Here is a 24,335-nt window from a genome sequence, read left to right on the forward strand (position 1 = left end):
TTTCATATCAGTAAGGCCAACAGAGCAAGAATTGTTACCAGGAAGCACAAACTCAATGGATAGCCAAACCTCAAATCTACACATGAATGGAAACTAAGTGTCCCCTGACAAGAAGGCCAAATATCACTGATGTCTGGCTATTTGGTGGTTAGTCTTATTCACTCCTTAAAAAATACAAAGTACTCCAAAAGCCAGTTTTGTAATAAATATGACCATAGCTTACTGTTTGTCTTTGATGAAGTATTATCTCTATTATTTAACTCAGGTACTTCAGAAAGAATTCTATGATATTTGACTCTGAAAACACAGTTTTCACTATATTGTAAAGAGATCAAGCCTGGGAAGGAGGGGGAAGGGGAGAAAGAGATAGAAGGAAAAAACCCAGAATTTGGCAATTTATCTAAAGAAAGTAAATTTTTCAAAAATGACTTAGTTATAATGATTTGGTAAGATTATGGTTTTTTACAATCTAATTGTCAGACATTGAGATTTGTGATCCAAACTCAGTTATTAAGCATTTTTTAAAAGCTGAATATGTGTACATCAGGATAAGTTCTAGAACTATCAATACAAAACGTATACTCAGCAAACTGGCATTAATTGAGCTTCTATACAGTAGTAAGCAATATTCCTGGGGCTTTACACATGTTACCTCATGGACTCATTCTAGAAAAATAAGCAGTCAGAGAGGCTGGCTAAATGTTTCCCACTTCCTTCTCCAGATCTTATTCACTCTGCCCTGTGCCAAGAGAGGCTGACCGATAGTAACCATGTCAACTGGTCACACTGTTCGCCCGTTTCTTGTTGGGCTTGGCCAATGGGAGAGTTGGTGGAGAGTGACGTCAGGTACTTATTTCCTGGCTCTCTTTATGCCACATTGCCATGGATTGTCTTTATCTCTCTATTGAATGTTATAGGGATGAAGAAATTTTCCTTTCCTCTTTGAAGGTTTACTAAAAATCACTCACAATAAGCAGATTAATAAGAGAAAAGGCATACAAATTTAAAACAATTTTTTTTACAAAAATTTGCCAGAGAGTTTGTGCACTTGCCAGGAATGTTGCTTCTGACATTTACATAATGTTCATTTGCTCATTTCAGGAAATGCATTATGTCAATCATTGCAGATGGGCTTCCTTAACACCCCTTCTACCTATTCAGTAATATGCTGGTCCTCCCAGCTCTCACCCCCAAATCCTTGCTTTGTAGCTTTTGCCAATGTCTGTGGTATAAATACTCTTACCATGACTGGTTTCAGGCTACCAAAGTGACACCACTAAACATGGATTTGAGAGGAGAAACTAGTATGTGTCTTTTGAGAGCTGGTAGGAGTTGGCTTTAAACACTATTGAACTTCCTTTTCTAAAAATCCACATTTCTCACTGGGGCACACGCCTGTAATCCTAGCCACTAGGAAGCTGAGGCAGAAAGATCATGACTTTGAGGCTAGCCTGAGCAAAATAGCAAGATCCTGTCCTTAGGAAAACACACAAAACCAATCTACATTTCTCACACGCCAATGAAGCTACTGTTTGACCTATCATTTGTGTCTATGTGAGGCTTTGCCGAAGAATCCAGTCACATGGCACATACTTGCTAGCACAGAGGGTGGCAGAGCAGGGTGGTTCTGCAGCTCGCAGTTTCCTGATTTGGCATCTTACTGCAGCAGTAGTGAAGAATCTGCAGGCAGGATCTCACCAGCAGCTTCCTGCTTTAATGTCTCGTCTGCGTTGGCTGCAGCAGTGGCTTTCCCCGTCAGTTACAGAAGCCCCCCAGGGCCTGATCATTTCTGAGAGTTTGGCTTAAGGACTAGTGACTGCTTTTATGGCCTTCCAAGAACCCATATGAAGTCCTTTCATGTAGAGGAATCTATTGTCTGTAATGGAATTCTGTTTAGTACAGCCACCTTGACCTATGCACCTCTTACTACTTCTAGGATGTCCAAAATTGTACAAAGGGAAAATAGCCTAAAGAACTTCCCCTAGTGAAAAAATTATAATTTCTATATAACAACTGGAATGTTTTAAAGTAATACTATATTATTATAGTATACTGTGTTACTATACCTGCTCCATAATCCAGAGGTCAAGTTCTGTGCTTCGGGTGTTGGATCATATGTGGCCAACCAAGTGCCAGCCCCAACAGCTTGAAGGCCATGCCAAGGTCATGTGCATGTGTGCCCAGAGTCCTGATAGGATGGAAAAATACGGGAGAAGGATTGCAGTGTGACCACACCCCTTTGGGGAGTGCTTTCCCTCACTCCCTCTCTCTATCTGGCAAGCACACATGCCTCTAAAAATAAAAAAAATCAATTAATAAATTAATAGAAGTTCATTAAAAATAAAAATACTATATTAAGAAAGCCTTTAAGAAGTTATTGGACTAAGAGGGCACCCTCATAAAGGGAGTTAGTGCCCTTATAAAAGAGATTCAAGGAGCAGTGTGTAGAAGAACAGGCAAGAGCGACCCCCAGATCGACCAAAGTCTGTGCACCGCTGCATCTCCATATCCAGCGCCTACGTCCTGCTGTGTAGTCACCATGCCCAAGAGAAAGGCTGAAAGGGATGCTAAAGGAGATAAAACCAAGGTGAAGGACGAATCACAGAGAGGATCTGCAAGGCTGTCTGCAAAACCTGCTCCTCCAAAGCTAGAGCCCAATCCTAAAAAGGCCCCTGCAAAGAAGGGAGAAAAGGTACCCAAAGGAAAAAAGGGAAAAACTGATGCTGGCAAGGATGGGAATAACCCCACATAAAATGGAGATGCCAAAACAGCCCAGGCACAGAAAGCTGAAGGTGCTGAAATGCCAAGTGAAGTGTGCATTTTTGAAGTCAGGGTCGGCTTGTGAAAAGTTTTTAAACAACATGCTAAATGTGAAATATCAACCCTCACTCTAAACTTTCCCGCATTTTTGATAACTGTGTACCTCTGGTGACTGTACAATTTGAAATGCTATTTTTTATCAAGTTTTATAAAAATGCGGAATTTCATTTTACCTTTTTTTTTTAAGCTATGTTGTTAGCACACAAACACTTCATTGTTGTTTTTTGGGGAAGGAGCATTTGTCACTAATAGAATGTCTCTGACACTGGATTGATTTGGACAACATCTTTCCCTTCTAGTTTTAAGATAATTCCTCTTGGCTCCCAAGAGGAGGGATTCCCTGCCACACAGCCACCTTGGCACAGATGCCTTGTGGTGTGGAAAACTTAGCATTTGTTTTTATGTCCTCTTCCTCTCTACCTTCATCAGGGACTTAACTTAGCTCCTTTAAACAAGGAACCTGTTGAGACCTGACCACAAGAAATTGGTTATACCAGTGTATCAGGCAATCTGGACTTCCTAATGACATCAAGATGGCATCCTTCAAAAGAGCAGCAGTTCCTTTTGTATATTGTTGGACCTTCAGGTTAATAATTCTGCCATTTCCATTTCCTGAAAGTCAGGGTCGGCTCATGAAAAGTTGTTAAACAGCATGCTAAATGTGAAATATCAACCCTCACTCTATACTTTCCCTGTTCAGAGCATCACATGAAGACTTCATTGGGTTTTATAGTGGTTCTGATTTGGGTAGTCAGAAGGGAGTTTGAAAGTTGTTGTATACTGTTAACAATTGTCTACCCATGTTCTGCCTGAAATATCATGATTGTTTATGAGAAGTATCTTTAATAAAGCTGGATATAATTTGACTTGGGGGGAAAAAAAAAGAGAGGTTCAAGGGAGCTTGCTCGCCACCTTCTGCCATGTGAGGGCACATAGAAGGCATAATCTGTGAGGAACGAGCCCTTACCAGACAAGGAATCTTCTGGCATCTTGATCTTGGACTTCCCAACCCCTAGAACTATGGACAATCAATTGATATTGTTTACATATTATCCAGTCTAAATATCATGTTATAGCAGGTCAGATGGACTAAGACATTCATTTTTGAAATGAGAAGTCCTCAAATTTGTGGAAATTACTTCCCAATTTCTCTTCATTTTTAAAATGATGGATTTCTTACAAAGGAGAGCCAAGTTGCTTATTTTAGTTTAAACTTACAGTGTTATTTTTATAGCTGGAGCAGAGAGTGACTGTGTACTTATTCACTGAAATTTCCAGACAGCTTAAAGTCTTGATGGATTTATATTTCATATCTTTGGACTTCACTATTCTTACATTCATTTCAGATATCGACTGAATGTCAAATTGAGTGTCAGTCAGAGTTGGGGGAACACTAAGTTACTGTCAAGCTAAAAGCTTAGCCTTGGAAAGAGGAGATTAAAAGGATGATTTTTAGATGAAAAGATATAGATTCTTGAAAGCATCTCTGAAAAAAAATCTTCAAACCATCCCAGATCTGGATTATCTCTAAGGAGACTCCTTGGAAGTGATTTTAAATACTGGGACTACAGGTTTGGGAAGTTGCAAAATATTTAACTCCCATGAACAAGCAGGGAAAGGTTAACTTCAAATGGTTAGTTACTGATACACACACAGAGATCTGCTGAGAAATCTTTGAAGAGCAGAGAGATACATGGAAAATCTCAACTCAAGTTCTCAAAATGTTAGGGAAATACCTTGATAGGAATTTATGTTCCTTGGAAGCAACATTAACTCTGATTTTTTTTCCCTGTTGAATAGGCAAAAATGAAAGAGATACCAGAAATATGTTGTTGTAAATAAACCACTACTGTTGTTGAAAACAATAATTTACTCAACAAGCATTACTAGGCACAAGTGTTAAGTTATAGAGATACAAAGCTGAAAAAGGCAAACGTTTCTGCCCTCAAATAGCTCATGGCTTAGAGCAGAAGACAGTAAGTACAAAACCTGTTACAGGGGCTATAATGGAGACAAGTGTGAAGTGGATGGGGCACAAAGAAGGGAGTGAGTTTGGACAGGGAGGCTTGTACAGATTTATAGAAAAGATCTTGGGGCTGTCTCAGATGATGAACAGGAGTGATCAGTGCATTCTTTCCTTTTTTTTCAAAATTTCTTTCTTTCTTCCGTGAGAAAGAGCGGCACAGAGAGACACAAGAAGACAGTACCCTCAACAGGGTCTTGATGCTTCAATTCACCTGTAGTCATGGGTACATGCCTGGGTACTCTGGGAGGACTCCAGGTGTGAACCAGGAACCTTCTGGTGTGGGCTAGCCTTGTGGAGCTTCGCTTTTAGCACTGCACCACTGTCTGTCTCCTGCAGTGTGTTCTTGACAGGAGAAACCATCCCCAAACTTACCAGAACATAAAGTAAGCAACAACTGGGCCAGCAGGTGGTGTGGAGATTAAGGCAGCTGGACCTCATGTGGCTGATGTACTACTGAGTCCCAGACCTGGCAGTTGAGGAACACACCAGGCCCATGTCTGTGCCCATTCCCAAAATCCTGAGAGGAGAATGGAGGAGAAGGGATTGTGGTGTAGTTATGCCACCTGAGGAGTATTTTCTCATTTCTCTCTCTCTGTCCTTTCCAGCAAGCTCATGTACCCTATAGCTAAATTAATTGATTAATTAAAATTAAAATGAACAAATTAAAGAAAGCAACAACTTTCACATCAATTCACTTAAAGTCTTTTAATAGCAGAATTTTGTTTTATTTCAAGGGTTTTTCTTTTTCTTTTTTTTAGAGGTTTTTGGCATAGGGTGCATGCCCTCACCAGAGAGAGAGAGAGAGCGAGACAGAGATAGTGAGAGGAAAAGTGAGAAATTACCCCTAGGAGGATGGCCATGCCACAATCCCTTCTCCTCCACCTTTCTCCTGGGATCTTGGGCACACACACACACGTGCCTGGTGTGAGTTTTAAGCCACCAGGTCTGGGTCTCAACTGCAGTCAGTCATGTGGGAGTCCAGTGACATAACCACTGCTGTCCCAGTGGGGTTTTTCTTTTAATATAGTTTTAAAAATAAATAAATAAATAAAAGTGTCTTCACAATAACGGTATGACATAATCTTTTTTTAAAAAATAATTATTTTATTTAACTTTATTTACTTTTTAAAAAATTTGACCAGAGAGGGGCAGAGAAAGAGAGACAGAGAGAAAGAGAGAGGTAAAATGAGAAAGCAAGCCACCAGTTCTGGCACTTGAACAACGGTCAGACATGTGGGAGTCCAGTGCCCCTAACCACCCCACCACCTGCCGACCCCCTCGATTTATTTTCTGAATGTTTTAGACAAAAGTGGATATGTCTGTCAAGGGGAGGGCAGTATTTAATGAATAGCCAAAGCAATTTCACCATTATAGAGTCTAAAATATTCATGATGAGATCTTCTGAATTTCTTCTGTCAACCTAGTTTCTCTAAAGAGATCTTTGGCAGAGTGATATAAATGAGATCATGACCATTAGAAAAATAGCATATTAAAAGGCAAAAAAAGAAAATATTCTCTTAGAAAATCACATAGTCAACTTTTGATTATTCAGGGAAATAGGAATAAAAATTAGGATGATCAAAGCATAAAAAATAAAGAAAAGGAAGCAATAGTTTTTTAAAAAATTAGATTAAAGTGAAAGAATTAAACTCAAACATATTTTTATAATAACTGTAAGTGAACTGAATTTGCCTATTAAAATCAGAAACTGAGGGGTTGAGTTTAAAAAATTAAAACTGACCTAAATGCCATTCATAAGAAATACTTGGAATATAATGACATAAGGGAAATAGAATGTCAACAGAAAATTGTAAGCTATCTCAAAACCCATGTTTCCTTATAATTTTAACTTTTTTCTTCCAATGTGTCCCGGCCTGAGGGACAAATCGGGCAGAGAACTCGAGCGAGGGGGCGGAGGTCTGGAACCGGCGCAGCGTCTCAGCATGGGAGCGAAAGAAGTATCACAGCTCACACAGTGTCACAACTCTTGATGGTATGAAGGTTTCGCTCGTTTATTGAGGGCCAGAGCACTTTCTTATATACACAAGGCAGAGGGAGGTAGGCGGGGTTTACAGCGGACCTAATTGAGGACCTGTCAGTTCTGTCTGAACCAGGAGGTCTGCGTTCCTGGTGTATGTGTCAAGGTCACCCCGGCCATTTTAAGCAGTGAAGGTCATGGCAGCCATTTTGATGTGGGCGGTTCCCCACACCAATGGACTTGCCTCAGTGAAAGCAGAAAATTAATTGGCAGTTATAATATCACTAGTACTCATTTTCAATGCAACTCTTTGATAGCAATGTAAATAAAGATATGCCTTAATATCAATCATACTTGGCAAGATCCAGTCAGAAATGTAGAAATCGCACTGATTTCTGAGAAAATTTAATACTGGAAACTGGTTGTTCGAGTATTGGAGGGATGAAAGAACAAAAGAAGACCAGTGAGGTGACACAGAGGTAATTGCAGGAAACAGTTACCACTCCTTTGTTTGGGGGAAGCAAAAGGAAAGTTGGGACTGTCATAATCTTTTTTTTTTTTTATAAACTGCAAGAAGTATTTTATTTATTTATTTATTTAAGGTGTGAACCAGGAACCTTCTGGTGTGGGCTAGCCTTGTGGAGCTTCGCTTTTAGCACTGCACCACTGTCTGTCTCCTGCAGTGTGTTCTTGACAGGAGAAACCATCCCCAAACTTACCAGAACATAAAGTAAGCAACAACTGGGCCAGCAGGTGGTGTGGAGATTAAGGCAGCTGGACCTCATGTGGCTGATGTACTACTGAGTCCCAGACCTGGCAGTTGAGGAACACACCAGGCCCATGTCTGTGCCCATTCCCAAAATCCTGAGAGGAGAATGGAGGAGAAGGGATTGTGGTGTAGTTATGCCACCTGAGGAGTATTTTCTCATTTCTCTCTCTCTGTCCTTTCCAGCAAGCTCATGTACCCTATAGCTAAATTAATTGATTAATTAAAATTAAAATGAACAAATTAAAGAAAGCAACAACTTTCACATCAATTCACTTAAAGTCTTTTAATAGCAGAATTTTGTTTTATTTCAAGGGTTTTTCTTTTTCTTTTTTTTAGAGGTTTTTGGCATAGGGTGCATGCCCTCACCAGAGAGAGAGAGAGAGCGAGACAGAGATAGTGAGAGGAAAAGTGAGAAATTACCCCTAGGAGGATGGCCATGCCACAATCCCTTCTCCTCCACCTTTCTCCTGGGATCTTGGGCACACACACACACGTGCCTGGTGTGAGTTTTAAGCCACCAGGTCTGGGTCTCAACTGCAGTCAGTCATGTGGGAGTCCAGTGACATAACCACTGCTGTCCCAGTGGGGTTTTTCTTTTAATATAGTTTTAAAAATAAATAAATAAATAAAAGTGTCTTCACAATAACGGTATGACATAATCTTTTTTTAAAAAATAATTATTTTATTTAACTTTATTTACTTTTTAAAAAATTTGACCAGAGAGGGGCAGAGAAAGAGAGACAGAGAGAAAGAGAGAGGTAAAATGAGAAAGCAAGCCACCAGTTCTGGCACTTGAACAACGGTCAGACATGTGGGAGTCCAGTGCCCCTAACCACCCCACCACCTGCCGACCCCCTCGATTTATTTTCTGAATGTTTTAGACAAAAGTGGATATGTCTGTCAAGGGGAGGGCAGTATTTAATGAATAGCCAAAGCAATTTCACCATTATAGAGTCTAAAATATTCATGATGAGATCTTCTGAATTTATTCTGTCAACCTAGTTTCTCTAAAGAGATCTTTGGCAGAGTGATATAAATGAGATCATGACCATTAGAAAAATAGCATATTAAAAGGCAAAAAAAGAAAATATTCTCTTAGAAAATCACATAGTCAACTTTTGATTATTCAGGGAAATAGGAATAAAAATTAGGATGATCAAAGCATAAAAAATAAAGAAAAGGAAGCAATAGTTTTTTAAAAAATTAGATTAAAGTGAAAGAATTAAACTCAAACATATTTTTATAATAACTGTAAGTGAACTGAATTTGCCTATTAAAATCAGAAACTGAGGGGTTGAGTTTAAAAAATTAAAACTGACCTAAATGCCATTCATAAGAAATACTTGGAATATAATGACATAAGGGAAATAGAATGTCAACAGAAAATTGTAAGCTATCTCAAAACCCATGTTTCCTTATAATTTTAACTTTTTTCTTCCAATGTGTCCCGGCCTGAGGGACAAATCGGGCAGAGAACTCGAGCGAGGGGGCGGAGGTCTGGAACCGGCGCAGCGTCTCAGCATGGGAGCGAAAGAAGTATCACAGCTCACACAGTGTCACAACTCTTGATGGTATGAAGGTTTCGCTCGTTTATTGAGGGCCAGAGCACTTTCTTATATACACAAGGCAGAGGGAGGTAGGCGGGGTTTACAGCGGACCTAATTGAGGACCTGTCAGTTCTGTCTGAACCAGGAGGTCTGCGTTCCTGGTGTATGTGTCAAGGTCACACCGGCCATTTTAAGCAGTGAAGGTCATGGCAGCCATTTTGATGTGGGCGGTTCCCCACACCAATGGACTTGCCTCAGTGAAAGCAGAAAATTAATTGGCAGTTATAATATCACTAGTACTCATTTTCAATGCAACTCTTTGATAGCAATGTAAATAAAGATATGCCTTAATATCAATCATACTTGGCAAGATCCAGTCAGAAATGTAGAAATCGCACTGATTTCTGAGAAAATTTAATACTGGAAACTGGTTGTTCGAGTATTGGAGGGATGAAAGAACAAAAGAAGACCAGTGAGGTGACACAGAGGTAATTGCAGGAAACAGTTACCACTCCTTTGTTTGGGGGAAGCAAAAGGAAAGTTGGGACTGTCATAATCTTTTTTTTTTTTTATAAACTGCAAGAAGTATTTTATTTATTTATTTATTTATTTATTTATTTATTTATTTATTTATTTATTTCAATTTGACCAGAGAGGGACAGAGTGAGAGAGAAAGAGAAAGTGAGAAAGCAAGCCACCAGGTCCAGGACTGGAACCATAGTCGGCCATGTGGGAATCCAGCGCCTCTAACCACTGTGACACTTGCCGGCCCCGCCCGGGACTGTCATAATCTAAAAGCATAGAAAAGGGGGTATGGCCCTGAGGCAGAGAATTATAGTTGATAATTTTACCAAGTGAACTGACCCTTTTTTTACTCTAAAAATCCTGAATCTTCAGTTGTCTCTCCCTTATTGATTGCTGCTGTTTTTCATTGACTTCTACAATTGGACAGCTTCTAAAGGATACCCACAGAAACCTTCCAGGTTCTAGCCATAGTCGTCTCCACCTTACTGCATGGTAGCAACCCAGTTTTCCCTGGATAATTAGGATCCATCACACAAACCACTTTGATAACCTCTTATTTGCCTGTTGACTTAAGATTCTTAAAAACCTGGGGCCAGACAGTGGCTCAGTGGTAATGCAGTGCTCTGCAATACTGGATCTACATGGGGAAGTCCTGGGTTTATATCCTAATCCTCCCTACATACACTGGGTGTGTTCTGACACTGAGGATGAATCATGGCATAAAGACCCTATTGTGTGGGGGGTGGGGGACAGGAGGTGGCATGGAGAGTAAGGTGCTTGATCCCATGTGACCAGCTTTGCAGTTTGAGTCCTGGACCTGGCAGCCTGAGAATCACAGCAGGTGCATGTGTGTGCATGCTCAAAATTCTGAGAAAAGAGTGAGGGAGAAGGGATTGTGGCATGGCAGTCTTGTCCCCACACCCCTGCAAGGGGGGGTAATTTCTTTCTTTCACCCTCTATTTCTCTTTCTCACTCTCTGGTGAGCTCATGTGCCCAATAGCAAAAACTGAAGACCTTGTTGCAGATACTTCTTTTTCTCTTCCAGGGACTATTTAAATAAATTTAAAAGAAAAAAAAAAAGAGTCAGCTTTTGCAAGAATTAAATGTGTACAGTTTTACTCTTTTTTTTTTGTAGAGGTTTTTTTGCTATAGTGCACATGTGCTTGCCAGACAGACAGAGAGACAGAGAGACAGAAAGCAGGAAATCATCCCCCAGGGGGAATGACCACACCGCAATCCCTTCTCCTCCATTCTCCTCTCGGGATCTTGGGCATGCACGCACACGCGCTCAACGTGAGTTTAAGTCACCGGGTCCGGGACTCGAACCACAGTCGATTACGTGGGAGTCCAGCGACATAGCCATTATGCTAACTGCTGGTCCTGAGTTTTACTCTTTTTTCACCCACACAGGTTATCCCATCAGATTTTATAGACACTAGCTGAAGACACAGTCTCCTAGATAGATATAAAGGACAGCTTATCATTCACAGTAACAGCAAAAGCCAAAGTATTTTCATTAGTTCCCTGGGCTCTAATTCCCACAGAGCAACATGAAGTGTGTTCTATTACAGGAGAGGAATCTTGAATCTAAGTAATTTAAATATTTTATAATGGGCAATAAGCATGTTCTTTGCTCCGGAGGAAGACATTATCTCTAATTTCTAGATCTGTAAAGAAACTAGATGTTTTCTCCAGAGGCAGAAACTACGACTTCTAAGATTGTTCATTATACGGACATCTGGGACAAAGAGCAGTCAGTACCTAACTTGCAACACTAAGAAACTAAGTGTCTCCCAACACTGCTTACTTCAGGTCACTACTGGGGCTCAGGACATACCACCTTGAAGCATTTCTTGTTCTCATAGTATTTATCTGTTGATATTTTGAGAAACTTCAGGTAACAGAGGAGTTCTGAAATGCTGCTGCCTTTTTATGAAAAAGGTTTACATCTATAAGGAAATTTTTCATTAGTAAAAATGTCTGTATCAGAAAGAGAGTGGCTCTGGAGACAACCTTTATCACTCAAGAGATTCTAATCTGCTTAACAAATGTCAACTTCAAATGAAGGCTGAGTCATAATAAGTGAAATAAAAGTGGTTTATTTGAGCCAAGGCTTAGCCCAAATCACCTAGATGAACAGACTCTGGTTCCTCAGAAGTGTGCTCATCTGAAACAGTGGCAGAGAAAGTTGGTTTATATAACACAAGGAAGGGCAAGAAGAGGGGAGGTTACAATGTATTTGTTCAGAATTTGTTCTGGTCCATTTAAAATAATGCAGGTAACTGATTTGACTATACCACATTTTTACATCATGAACTTGAGAATGAAGAAAGGGTGGTGGTGGTTGCAGGGAGTGGGGGTCACGTTGTTACCCTTCTGAAGCATCAGTTAGTTAGGGCAATCACCCTGATGGGTGTGGGGCACAAAGTCCTAGGCTCATGCTTTAGTGAGCCTAAAATTTAAATGAACCTCATACTCCACAGACAGCTCTCAACTGTTCTTCTTTCTCACAAGGCAAGCTTAATTCACCCTACATTTCCTCTCCTCACTCTCCTATAACTCATGTCCACCACTCACCAGAAACCCCACACTCCTATTCCTTTCTGTAGCTCAGGATGTGCTATAATCTTCAATCTGACTTTTCAGGTCTCTGTTTTGCAAGACTCTCATGGATATGCATGTAATAAAAAAATTGTTTTTCAGATAAATCTGTGGCGTGGAGGTTAAAGCAGCTGGTTTCCACATGGCCTACTGTACAGTTCAAGTCCCAGACCTGGTACCTTGAGAAATATGTCAGTCTTGTGTGCATGAGTGTCTAAAATCCCAAAAGGAAGAAGAGACAGATGCAGGAGAAGGAATTGCAGTGTGACCATGCCCTTAGGGGTGCTTTCTTACTTTCTCTCTCCCTGTGTCTCTCTGGAAAATACATATGCCCTCTGGCAAGATTTTCCAAAATGTTTTTCTCTTGTTAAAGCATTTTTCCTTCTCCTGGGTCTTGTTAGGAAATATATAGTAGGAATGCTTCAGGAAAATTGACTATGTTCACTGCCACAGGTTTATACTTGCTCCTGATTGTTTTCTGGTGAAAAAGATGGACCGCATGGAATCACAGGGTCCCCTTTTTCCTAGTGTGAAGATAGAGCTTATTTAGATGAGAGATTACTATGCTAAATTAAGGTCAGAGAACAAAAATAAAAGAGGGGGGCTGCTGACCATCTGTTTTCTGGTTACATCCTGTAGTCTGCTCAATGGATCTCCCTAAAACACTCTTTGTCATGATAAAAACTCGCACCAGACTCCTTTATAGCTGGCCAAAGACCTTGCTGACCGAAAGAATGTGAGCCAATAAACTGTTCCAAATAACTTCTGGTAACAAATTTCTACCCAATCATTTTAACCATTTCCTTAAGTCCCTCCTCTGTAAACATTGACCAATAGGAACTCCTTCAGACAACTTAAATGTGTTGCACCTATTTTTTGTTTAAAAGATGATTGCTTTCTCAGAGCCAATGGACCTGTCTGTCACCGCCATTTGGCCTGCTGCTGATGGTTTTGATTCATGCCTAAGGTCTGACCTTATTTTGTGCTAGCTTTGTCAGACCAAAAATTTCCATTTCTCTTTATAATTTTTTACCTATTTTTCTAATGCCAGAGGGTGCATATGCTTGAGAGGGAGAGAAAGCACTAATGGAACGTGGTCATGCCACAATTCTTTTTTCTTCATTGCTCCATCCTGTCAGGACCTTGGGCATGTACCACACACACACACACACACACACACACACACACACACACACACCTGGCTTGGCTTCTAAGTCACTGGGACCAGAATTCAGACCATAGTCAGTCATGTGGGATCTGGCTTCCAATGCACAGTGCTACTGGTTCTTTTCTTTCTTTCTTTCTTTCTTTCTTTCTTTCTTTCTTTCTTTCTTTCTTTCTTTCTTTCTTTCTTTCTTTTAAAAGAATTATTTTTTTTTTATTTATTATTTTTTAACTTGATCAGAGAGACAGAGAGGGGAAGTGAGAAAACAAGCCACAAGGTCAAGGACTCAAACCATGGTCGGCCATGTAGGAGTCTAGCACCTTAACCACCACACCCACTGCCCGTCCCTGAACTGGTTTTTATAACTTTAACTTTGCAGTTGTTCTTTCTCACTCTGCTCTGGAGAAGATACCCCTAAGTTCACAACCTTAAAAGTTGGCTAAGTAACCTCGTTGACACCATTCTTTTATGACCCTACCATAAAAATTGTAGGTGTAGCAACAATTGGTGAGGCAAAAGGACCATTCCAATAACACAAGCAAAACAAAGCAAATTGCCAAAAGAAGTCTAATCAAAGAAAGTAAGTAAAGGAAATAAATGAGTGGACTTGGGCTTCCTTCTATAGCCCAAAGCAGAACTGATTAAAACCATTTCTGATCATTTCCTAGAATTGGCAATTACAACTTTTTAGGACATAAGTCTCAGCACCAGACCCTGCCAGGAGAAGACATTTGTGGGTTTTTTATCAGTTTTTCTAAATCCTAGATAATAGAAAACAGCTTTCATCACACAAATCAGGAAGGAAAAGAGTCATTTTGCAAAAGAATAAAAGCTTCTCTTCTCAATCATTTTTCACCTTGCCGTCAAAGGACATTCAGCAAAAATGAGGCTTCTGTAATTTTGTTGAGAGAACATCTGGAAAGATCATTAAAAACTGGGGCTGTCGATACATCACCGTCTATGAGTGTATCATCCTAGACAGGGTTTTAATTCACAGTAGTCAGTCTGTACCTCCTGGGAGCTGGCTTCTGTGCCCAAAGTCATAATAAGATTACCTGACTTTCTGTGCCCTGTGTTATCAATCAATCTGTGGTTAATGAAGTTACATAAAATTATTAGATAAGTCTCTGATGCAGCGATAACAATGACAAAAGGTAGTAAAATAAAATAGGGCCAGCATAAATTAATTCTCTCTTTCAAAGTTACACCTAGACAGCTGTGAATTTAGGACACTGTCATTCAATATCAGGATTTATGATTTATAATCAAACACTGGCTTTAGCTTTGGGATGCTGAATGCTTTAACAAAAACCTTAGAATCAAGGTCTCCCAAACCTTTCCCTGCTGCCCTACCCCTCTCCCCCATACAAAGCACAGGGAAGCAGTCTCTCTGGAATTCCTTGGTGGACTAAGGAAAGTTCATCCAGAAGGAATGCAATTATCTTGGATATCTTCCCTGGAATCTACATTAACCAGACTTTAACTCTTATCCAGGAAAGCAAACTCATGGAGGAGACCACACCCAAACAGACTTTAATCCCCCCCCTCCTTTAATATAATAGAGCGCATGCACACATGAGAGAGAGAGGAGAAAGAGAGAGAGAGAGAGAATGAGAGAGAGGTGAGCACCGTCCACAGGATCTAGTCATGCTGCAATTCCCTTCCTCCAGTCCTCTCCCCCATTGGATCTTGGGTATTCACACATGTGCCCCATGTGTTTCAGGCTGTCCAGGACAGGGATTCAGACCATAGTCACCACATGAGATCTGACTTTTCTTGAACAGCACATTGCCGCTGCACCATGGAGCCAGCCCTCACCTATTCTTGCAATTATTCTTCTACAGACTACTGCCAGATGACATGTCCTCAGTCCTGGCACAAACAAATCACTTTATTTAAGAAAAAAACAAGAAGGTGAAGAAGAAGAAGGTGAAGAAGAAGAAGAAGAAGAAGAAGAAGAAGAAGAAGAAGAAGAAGAAGAAGAAGACAACTATTGCCTGAGAGATTTATCTGAGCAAGGCAAACTTTGTTAGCAATGCAATTGCCCCATCTGCCTCAGATAACTTGGCATCACTTTCCTGGGCGCCCATATGAACTTTGTCCCAGGCTATTGTTTGTCAGCTTCATTCAAATTCCAAAGAGAATAATTTACAAGCTAATTTTGGTCTCCTGGGTTCATTCTTTATTATTTTTTTTTTCTAAAAATCATTTACCACTAATCTGCCCATATCCCTCCACCTCCTTCTCTTCTATGAAAAGTGTATTTGGGACCAGCAGTTAGCATAATGGTCATGTCGCTGGACTCCCACGTAGTCGACCGCAGTTTGAGTCCTGGACCTGGTGACTTAAACTCACGTCGGGCACGTATGTGTGCATGCCCAAGATCCTGAGAGGAGAATGGAGGAGAAGGTGATTTCTTGCTTTCTATCTCTCTGTCTCTCTCTGTCTGGTGAGCGCACGCGCCCTATAGCAAAAACCTCTCCAAGAAAAGAAAAAAGAAGTGTATTTAAGATGTAATTATCTGGACCTTCACTGAGTCTCCCTGTTCTAATACATGTTAATAAATTTGTTATGGTTTTACTCCTATTACTCTGTCTATTATCAATTTGTTTTAACAGACTTATACCTTCAGAGAGAAAGGGAAATTTCCTTTCACTCCTACAAAAGTTATTTCAAACATTATTAATTGCAGGAGACACAAATTGACCATGGGCTAAAGTTTTTTGTTTTGTTTTTATAAGTGGAATTTGATAGGACATTTAAGCAACAGAAAATTTTATGTAAAAATAAAGACTTTTTGGTTTCTCTTGCTATAGGGCGCATAGGTTCCCCAGAAAGAGAGAGACAGAGAAACAGAAAGCGAGAAATCATCCCCCAGGGGGGATGGCCATGCCGCAATCCCTTCTCCTCCATTCTCCTCTCAGGATCTTGGGCACTCACACACATGTGCCTGGCGCGAGTTTAAGCCACCAGGTCTGGGACTTGAACCATGGTTGACTACATGGGAGTTCAGCGACACAGCCATTACACTAACTGCTGGTCCCAGGGTTTTTCGGTTTCTCTTCAAAAAATAGAAAGGAGACCTAGCCATCATTGTACATGCTGCTAAAATGCTGTGCTCTACAGACTAGGACCAGGTAGGAGGCCCGGGTTTATTTCTAGCCCAATGTGGTGTGGTGCTGTGCACCTATAATCTGAGCGATTTGAGGAGGCTGAGATATGAAAATTACAACTTTGAGGCTGGCCTGGGAAACATAGCAAAACCCTGTTTTAAAAAAATAAAGTCCAGGGAACCAGCAGTTAGCATAATGGCTATGTTGCTGGACTCCCACGTAGTCGACCGCGGTTCGCGTCCTCGACCCAGTGGCTTAAAACTCACGCCAGGCGCGTGTGCATGCGTGCCCAAGATCCTGAAAGGAGAATGGAGGAGAAGAGATTGCGGCGTGACCATCCCCCCTGGGGGGTGATTTCTCGCTTTCTGTCTCTATGTCTCTCTCTGTCTGTCTGGCGAGCGTACGCACCCTATAGCAAAAATCTCTCCAAATAAATAAATAAATAAATAAATAAATAAATAAATAAAGTCCAGATGTCGGGTGGGCATCTGTAGTCCCAGCTGCGAGACTGAGGCAGGAAGATCACAACCTGTCCTATCAGACAAAAAAAAAAAAAAGAAGAAGAAGAAGAAGAAGAAAGAAAAGAAAAATTAAAAGGAAAAAAAGAAAGATTTCTCAACATAGGATCTGCATGCATGAAATTATCTATTGGTGCTGAATAACACTTTTGCTCTTCCAAAGAAATATGTGCAGACTCCAGTACACCCTAATGTGTCTCTAAGGTAGAAATTGCATGCCAGCCACTACTTTTCATGATGCTACAATGGTTTTACTTAGCATTAAGGCAGAAGTGAAGGCTGTGTAACACATGGCCTCTCCCATCATGTTTTATTGCTTCACCTCTGTAGGTGTCTGAGTGTAGGACATGATCTGGCTGATAACTTTCCTATCTTGATGCTTAGGTCTCCATTATCTCTAAATTCCTTCTTCCTAAGGCAGTCAACTCCATTTTTAGTTGACTCTGAACATTAGAAAGCTCTTAACATTGAAATGTATCTTATAGTTTCTACTGGTCCTAGTGCTATACCTGGAGCCATACACCAGACCAAACACTGTCAAATAACAAAAACTGTAATAAAATTTATGAAGAAATTAGCTCAGTGCCTGGCATATGGTAGGTGATCAATAAATGCTGTTTTTCTTCTCTGCTTTCTTCTTTCTTTTGACAACTCTCAATAAACATTTGTTGAATGCTTACTATGTGCAAGGCACTATACTGGGAGCAAGAAAAAATATCCTAGAAATTTATACCCTAGTAGGCTGAGACTGATCAGAGCACACTCTGTTACACCATTGGGCCAGAAGTATGTTCAGACTCCCCAACCAGGATGAGAAATTCTGCTTGCCTTCTAAAACTTATTTAGTTATATTTCTGAGAGAAGTTGGGGAGTCTTGATGGGCAGTTTGAAAAATATTTTTCTAATACTTAAAGGAGTACTATTTGTCATGTTCTTCAGGAGCAGATTCACACTGCCCATGGCTCAGTGAGGATATTCTATAAATTTGGCCATGTATTAGGGGATTAAGACCTAAAGAGTCTTGGTATCAGAATATACCTTCACTAATACTTTCATTTTAGTCTTATTATTATGCAATAAATTTTAAGATAGTAAGCATAATGAGCAATAGAAACGAAGGGAACAGGTACTAACCTAGTTTTTGTTTTAGTTGTTTATAAATAATATAAAAGTCAGAATCAAGGGTGGTGAGGTGCTGGGCACAATGAAATGGAACATTCCCTTTCCTTGGAATTTGGTGTCTTTTGCCCAGCAGTCCCCAACTTTTTTGGCATCAGGGATTAGTTTTGTGGAAGACAATTTTTCCATGGACATGAGCAAGAGGATGGTTTATTTATTTACTTAATTTTTTTAGAGAGGTTTTTGCTATAGGGTGTGTGGACTCACCAAAGAGACAGAGAGACAGATAGTAAGAAATCACCCCTCGGAGGTGTGGCCACCCCACTATCCCTTCCCTTCCATTCTCTTCTCGTGATTTTGGGCACACACACATATGTGCCTGTTGTGAGTTTTATGTTGCTGAGTTTGGGATTCAAACCATGGTTGGCTACGTGGGAGTCCAGTGATGTAACCATTATGCCTTCTGCTGGTCCCATGAGAGAAGAGTTTATGAGAGCACACAACCTAGATCCATCTCATGCTTCATTCACAATAGGGTTTATGCTTCTATGAGAATCTAATGCCACTGCTGATCTGATGGGAGATAGAGCTCAGGTAGTAATGAGAACAATAGGGAGTGGCTGTAAATACAGATGAAGCTTCACCTTTCCTTTGCTCTCCTGCTGCTCACCTACTGCTATGAGGTCCAGTTCCTAACAAGTTATATACCACTACCATCCATGGCCCAGGGGACTGGAGACACCTGCTTTAGCCAATACTCAGCTTAATGCTTTTCTCATTGCCCCTTTCCTATCCCACTGAATCCTATTTCCTCTAAGCAGGGGGAATGGTGACTTCACTTTGTGACCTTTGCAGCGGCAACATTAAAGTAAAATAACTTACCTTAAGGGGGGCTTCTTACAAGTGGATGGGTTTGGAGGTTTTTTTATATTTACCTAACTCTAGAGAGCTGCCTCTTTTCCACTTGGTTGAAGGAGTGGTCAAAGGCTCCTATTTTACTTGGCCCCAGTTCCTTGCTGAAGAGCCTGGGAAAGGATCAAAAGAGTACAAGACCCTGACCACTCTGAAAAGTGGTACCAGGTAGGTGAGCTTCTTGGAAGTGCAGAGAGAGACCCCAGCCTAGGCCTGGCACAACAGCACAAACTACACCCAAGGCTGCTTCTCAGTGTGGCTCCTTGCAAGGCCATAGATCCTGAACTGATGGGCACATTTGTACATAGCTAGAACACCTTCAAAGGACACAGAGCCAGACATGGAGGGCAGGGACTCACAGTACCCTGTATTCCACATTTCCATCTTTGATATTTAGACCACATCAAATGAGGGAACCCCTTGAATTTAACATTCAAGGTCATGGACTTGCCTGGTCCTGATTATTTTATTCTGTATCTCTTCAGGGTGAATAAATTGCCCAATGGCTTTTTATTCAAGCCATTAAGAAAAACATTTCTAAAACCTTTTCCAGAATTTTTTTAAGAGTCACAAATTGAATAAGATTAATCCCTACAAAGTAAACATAATTCTTAGCCATCTCTAAATAAAAACATAGAATCTAGGGGCTGGAAGCTGGTGCAGTGTTTGAGGTGCTAGACTCCCACACGGCCAACCATGGTTTGAGTTCTGGACCTGGCAGCTAGCTTTCTCACTTTCCCTTTCAAGAGTACAAGACCCTGACCACTCTGAAAAGTGGTACCAGGTAGGTGAGCTTCTTGGAAGTGCAGAGAGAGACCCCAGCCTAGGCCTGGCACAACAGCACAAACTACACCCAAGGCTGCTTCTCAGTGTGGCTCCTTGCAAGGCCATAGATCCTGAACTGATGGGCACATTTGTACATAGCTAGAACACCTTCAAAGGACACAGAGCCAGACATGGAGGGCAGGGACTCACAGTACCCTGTATTCCACATTTCCATCTTTGATATTTAGACCACATCAAATGAGGGAACCCCTTGAATTTAACATTCAAGGTCATGGACTTGCCTGGTCCTGATTATTTTATTCTGTATCTCTTCAGGGTGAATAAATTGCCCAATGGCTTTTTATTCAAGCCATTAAGAAAAACATTTCTAAAACCTTTTCCAGAATTTTTTTAAGAGTCACAAATTGAATAAGATTAATCCCTACAAAGTAAACATAATTCTTAGCCATCTCTAAATAAAAACATAGAATCTAGGGGCTGGAAGCTGGTGCAGTGTTTGAGGTGCTAGACTCCCACACGGCCAACCATGGTTTGAGTTCTGGACCTGGCAGCTAGCTTTCTCACTTTCCCTTTCTCTCTTGGTCCCTCTCTGGTCAAGTTAAAAAAATAACAACAAATAATAAATAAAATACAATACAATAAAAATTATTTAAAAAATGAAACAAAAACATAGGATCTAGAACAAGGAAAGTGAGTGACCAGTTTAACTATGTCCTGTCCAAATTCCCTCAGAAGTTTTATACTCAGTTCAAGTTCTATACTTAAGAGGAATTTAAAATTATTATTATTTTTCTTATATCTCTCCTTTTTTCCAAATACGGCTTAATTAACGAGTGAAACTGAAACATGTGTTAAATAAAATTTACAGGAGGTCATAGGTTTGGGCTGAGCTTCTATAATACATCAGAGCAAAAAAACTAAACCAAAATGGAGTTACTTATGTTGGAGTTCCACACCATAAAGCTGAAACCAAATTGTTTATTCGACTTTCAAGAAATCAGAGGAGGAGAGAGAAAATAGCCAAATTCTCAAACACGTCAGTCTTAGCTAGCGTGATAAGGAAGCCTTCTATACTTTAACCTTTATGAGGAAAATAATTTTGAAATAGCCAATATTCTCTTTGTTCTGTTTCTGCTTCCCTCTGCTCTTTTCTGCTCAGCTAAGTGGGACAGATTCTGGTTTATATTACAGAACCAGGTGCTACCCGGTTCTAGAATTGCAAATGAAAGCCAATTCAGATCTTCAAACTAAATCTGTTGCAATTTTGTCTTTTAATGAATGTTTCAAAACTGGTAAACAGAATAGTGAATTCACCCAAACCATGCTACAGGAAACAGAAATGTGATGGTCTTTGTCTTGGGTAGCAGACCCTTTTAGTCTTTCTTAGAGAAACATAAGTAACAGCACATGCAGATTTATGTACTATGAGATTTTTGAAGTATTATTTTTTCTTCCATTAAAATTTGATTGCATCTGTACCATTTCATAATCAATATATAATATTATTTTAGTTGCTTAATATTCTATGTAATGCATAATTTTATTCTGTATTTTTTCACTCAAGATTATTTTTAAGAGCCAAACATGCTATTATATATACATCTAGTCCATTACTTTAATGATGATATTCTGTTACATGACTGCATCACAGTTTATTGATTGATTTCCATATTATGAAGCATTACCTATAATAGTAAAGAATTGGAAATAAAAAGCATGTCTTCAAACAGAAATTGTTGAATAATGATATAGCTATATCAGAATATATGTGTCTATTATAAAGAATGAGAGAAAAGCATTAACTTGGAAAGATGTCAATGATAAATTATCAACTATATCGAGTAAACTTATTTTTATTCTTAAAAAATATATAAGATTAAAGTTGCATTAATATATTGACTATATATGATATATGAATATGTGAGTTTGTATAAACATGGGGAAAAATAAATCCATTGGAAGCAATAAACAAAACATTAATATTGATTTACGTGATCATGGAATGAGACAGGAGAGGAAGAGACTGTACATTTTTATTTTATATGCTTTTGTATTGTTTAATATAGCACGTGTTTTAGTTTAAAACAGCAATAATAATAAAACATTCAAGAAAACAAAATAAATTTTAACATTTACTTTTTGCTTCAGGCTCTTCCTAAATAATTGGTATTAAAATACCATCTCCCAAACATTTTTCCCCATCTCTCACACAAATGTTCCTCCAAGTTTCAAATGTCAAGCCAATTCCTCTTTTTTTGTGTCAGATGATAAAATAATCCATACTACAGTGTGAATGCTTGATGTCATTTTCGCTGTTACTCTTCTCCCGGACATTTGACTCTTAAAGAGTTGTAAACAAGATGTAGGCTATAACTTATTCATCTGAATGCCTTTCTGATTCCAACAAAATGGGATGACTGAGGGAGCAGCTTTAGAAAAAAAGAAGTCTTCCTGGTAGTCCTCACTCCTGGACATATCACAGTCCACCTACTCCAACTACACATATTAGTCAGGGAATAGGGTCCCTGTACAGCTTGTTGTGGTTACAATTTCAGAAAGTCCCCTGTAATCCCATATTAAAATATTGAAGGGAGTTTCCAGAGGTGCATTATTTTGTTGCAATCTAATCATCCAAACAGATTCAAAGAGGCTTAATTTCATTTTTTGAATGGCAAAGGTGAAGAGAAGATTTTATTTTGGTTTTCTTTCTTCTTGCTACACATAAAGTTCCTGAATCTACAGAAAATCAATGATGATTATTTATCTTTCTCCAAGTAGGCTGGCCACCTGGATTTATTTTGCAAGAATAGAATAACTTGGATCAGTGTTAACAACCTGAGGCAAACTGTTTCTTTCTTTTTTTTTTTAAGACAGTTTTTCCCCCCAATTTTATTTATTCCTTCATTCATTTTAACTTGATCAGAGAGAGACACAGAGGGAGAGAGAGAAGGAAAGTGAGAAAGCAAGCTACCAGGTCCAGGACTCAAACCATGATTAGCCATGTGGGAGTGTCTAGCACTTCAACCACCATGCCACCTGCTGATTCCAGCAAACTGTTTCTTAATAGTGTTGAAAAAATGTCCAATGATGATGTTCCTCCCATCATAGACCTCCCAAACTCCCTAGACCCAGAGTCCTGCTTCTAATAGTAGAGGAATTACAGGCCCACCTAGAAGCAAATGTACACTCACAACACCTAAGAACTACTCCTGGACACGTCCTATTGATGAGCTGATGCTTTTCAGCCGTGTAATTTGGAGACTTTCAGTTGTGGCAAAGGTATGTGAAAATGATTCCATCTACATTTCAGGATTACTTTAAACTGAGGAAAAGTAAGCAAGGAAAGATTAATCTCTCTTCATCCCAGTGGAACTCTCCCTTGAGGTCCAGAAGGTACTTGGTCGGCAGAAACAAAAGCCAGGTATTTGCACTTATTTACCTAAAACTCTGTGTTGCCTTTAACTAGCTCCTTTAGTTGTACTCTGCTGTTTTATTTCCCCATAGTATAAACTGACTTAACAAAAGACAGAGAAATAAAAATCAAGAAATCACAAGATGCTTTGCCTATTTTAGAACAGTGGTTCTCAAACAGAGGAGAATCTCTTCCTGAGAGAACATACGATGATATCTGGGGATATTTTTGGCCATGAACCACAGGTAAGCAGAGAGGGTGCTACTGGTATCTAGTGAGTGAGGTCAGAAAGGCTGGTAAACACCCTACAATGCACAAGACAGCTTCCCATACAAAGAATTATTCAGCCCAAATGTCCATAGAGACAAGGTTGACAAGTTCAGGGTCAGCCTGGCAGATGTGTTTTACCACTGCTCCACCCCTTCTGGCCCCTTTATTGTGACTTTAAACACTGTCTCTATAGTATTTACATTTACATAATAACTGACTGGATGGCTTAGTGTAATTCAAGAAATTTAAGGCACTTGTGAACAATGAGAAATTAATTTGGGGAGTGGGAAGTAACTTTCTGTCTTCTGTTTGCCCCTGTAGGGGTTCCATGGCTCAATGAACAAGGCAAACTCTAAATGTGGGGCCTGTATTATCTGTTTAGCTTTATAAAAGTAATGAAGGGGCACAGAGAAAGGGTGAATGTGGTGCTGGACACCTGGTAATAGGGTAGATGGTGTCAAAAGAAGTTCAATAAATCAAGGTTAAAGATCTAATTGGCTTTTATTAGCTGTTATGAATCAGGCAGCATTTCAGCTACAAAATAAAAAGGCACTCCGCCAAAGAGAGCAGAACAGTCCGTCTTTTAAGTACCTTGAGCAGGAACAGGAAACATGTAGTTCAAAAGGCAGATTGACTAACACCAGGTTACTTCAGGCTGCTTTCCTCATATGGGTTAAAGCAAAGGGGGCTTCTTACTCATACCAGCTCACATTGACTGGGTTAACTGTATTGGATTGGATGGGGTGCTATCAATCTCCTATATTTCGGATTATT

The 24,335-nt window shown here is 39.9% G+C and overlaps 1 pseudogene; it reads left to right on the forward strand.

The window, feature by feature from the left end:
• Window positions 1-2,539: 2,539 nt before the first annotated feature.
• On the forward strand, window positions 2,540-21,224 carry LOC106734273 (non-histone chromosomal protein HMG-17 pseudogene; annotated as a pseudogene).
• Window positions 21,225-24,335: the final 3,111 nt, after the last annotated feature.

Source organism: Tupaia chinensis, unplaced genomic scaffold (assembly GCF_000334495.1).
Source record: "Tupaia chinensis unplaced genomic scaffold, TupChi_1.0 Scaffold000085_1, whole genome shotgun sequence".
Classification (NCBI taxonomy): domain Eukaryota; kingdom Metazoa; phylum Chordata; class Mammalia; order Scandentia; family Tupaiidae; genus Tupaia; species Tupaia belangeri.